General features: G+C 31.8%; 1 long non-coding RNA gene across 1 annotated transcript; it reads left to right on the top strand.

Annotated features, from left to right (window-relative positions):
- The first annotated feature begins 389 nt into the window (after window positions 1–389).
- On the top strand, window positions 390–1,884 carry LOC144997664 (uncharacterized). The gene is made up of 4 exons (XR_013659897.1): window positions 390–589; window positions 815–854; window positions 971–1,061; window positions 1,574–1,884. It is a non-coding gene; the product is annotated as an uncharacterized LOC144997664 (long non-coding RNA).
- Window positions 1,885–2,278: the final 394 nt, after the last annotated feature.

Below are 2,278 nucleotides of genomic sequence, written 5' to 3' on the forward strand. Positions count from 1 at the left end.
TTTGATGGTGAACTGATATTAATCTTTAATGGCATTGACTCTCACAAATCGTTTCGTTTAACTGGTAACTCATTAATTTTCTCATTCCTCCATTCTCTTGTTGTTGGTTATTGGACTATTTAAGGAAATTGTCATTGGTATAATTTTGAGATAGTATATATTATTCAGAATTACAATGACTAGATCCATGAATCTGATTATATAATAGCTTCATTCGTCCAAACAATCTATAAACACCAACAAGGGGAAGAAGAAAGTTAATGTGTTACCAGCGAAACACAATGATTTGTGTGAGTCTATGTCATTGAGATACCATACAAAAGGGATTACTATTTGTTCACCATCAAAGTCCCACTTCATGTTCATTAAAATGCCATAATATACATCAAATCCAAAAATAAAACACCTATGAAATAAAGGATAGAAAACAAGAAACCAAACATGAGAAATAAACAGAAAAATGTTGTTGAACTTTATTTTCTTGTGGGAAAATGAATTGTCCACAAGATGTGGTTGAGGCTGGAATACATTTGAATCCAGCAAAAAAGGAGCATTCTCCTTGGTTCAGTTTAACTCCTTCCTGTGATCAGTGAGCTATATCCCTTTTAAATTTAATCATATAGCTAATAGTATCTTCACTATATATCTTTTTTTTTTTTTTTTTTCTTATCTTTGAACCTTTCTGTTTGGTTCAGTTTAACTCCTTCCGTGATTATTGATTATTGAGCTATAAAGCTTCCTTTTAAATTTAAATGTATAGCTAGTACTATCTTTACTATCTTATCTTTATATTTTATTGTCTTTGACTCTCTAGGAACAGAAAGAACATTCTGCAACTACTAGTGCAACCATACGTAAGTACATCTGCATTTTCAGTATAACGATTGTTTATATAATGTCTGTTCAGTAGGATATAAATTATTGACAATCTTTTTTCTGGTATTTGTAATTGCATATACTGATTAACAAGTTATTCTTGCGTGGATTGGAATTTTCATCCATATGTGTCTGTTCTCATGAAGTATATCGTGTTGCAAGTTAAGCATGTTTGCCAACAGGAGGTATGTTCTTTTTTCTATGATTCAGTTAACTGGATATAACTATTGATTTTGTTCATCAAAGAAGTGTCGTTCTTTTCTCATGATCTCCACTGAGTTGATTTTAGTTAGAGAGTTTTAAACATATATAATGTAGTAAATGTAAACCCCTTTTGAAGTGCTGTGAGGAAAAAATCCATTGAAACATGGAGCTTTCAGTGCATGATGCAGAAATTGGTATACTAAACACTAACGGATATTGTCCCCATGTAAATTTAATAACTAAAAAGCATTAAACTGTTAAGAGAGTATGTCTTGCTTTTCTTAATTGTTTGCATAAACATTAAACCATGCAACCCTTAACTACATACAGCAACGTGAGTTTTGGTTGACTAAAAAAACTACAGTTTTGGTTAGACTTAGCCAATAGAACAAGTACATCTAGTGGCCATGCGTATGTATTTGTTCTTTGTTTTTTGGATTTTTTTTACAAAAATATTTCCTTTAGTGACTTATATTTTTAATAATCTGAACAGGTTGGTATATTCATGAATGGTAAACTTTTTGCCCCGGAAATGAAGCTCCTTGATGTGGTGAAGCAATGGATGGCTATTGTTTGTTCAGAGAGAAAAATAACCGAAGGATGTTCTTCCGAGAACTTCTGTGTGAAGCTCACTTTCGCTCGAAGAGAGTAGACAAGCAGTGGATAACTATTTTTGGAATCACCAGGAAAACATCCCAATTGACATTTGATTCTAATGCTTCCTATCAGTCCAATAAACTTCACAAGGGTTTTGAAAAATGCTACATATTTATCTTTAAATGATTGATCTTGATCTTTTTTTCATGAGATTATTGATTTATCTGTCAATTTCACATTCATACACTATTAGGAAATCAGTTTTCATCCTGGTTGCCGCCCACGGTAAAAAAATAAACATTATTGATGAATGGTCACAAATTGTTTTACAAATTTAGTGATGAATTCGCAAAAACTATATAACGTGCTATAATTACTTTGTTTGAAATCAGCGACAAATTTGATAGAGAACAGCTATGAATTTACCCATGTTGCTCATCATTTGAAATAGTTTTCCATACTCTATCACTAACTGTCACTGTATCTCTGCTGTTGATCCATCACGAAGTTTCCATTAATAGTTCATCTTAAAGTTTCCATTACAAACTCTATCCTGATCTCATATATTTTTATAATTGTGAAGCATAATAGCATGGGATAG

The sequence above is a fragment of the Lactuca saligna genome, chromosome 5 (assembly GCF_052625555.1).
Source record: "Lactuca saligna cultivar CGN05327 chromosome 5, ASM5262555v1, whole genome shotgun sequence".
Taxonomy (NCBI): Eukaryota; Viridiplantae; Streptophyta; class Magnoliopsida; order Asterales; family Asteraceae; genus Lactuca; species Lactuca saligna.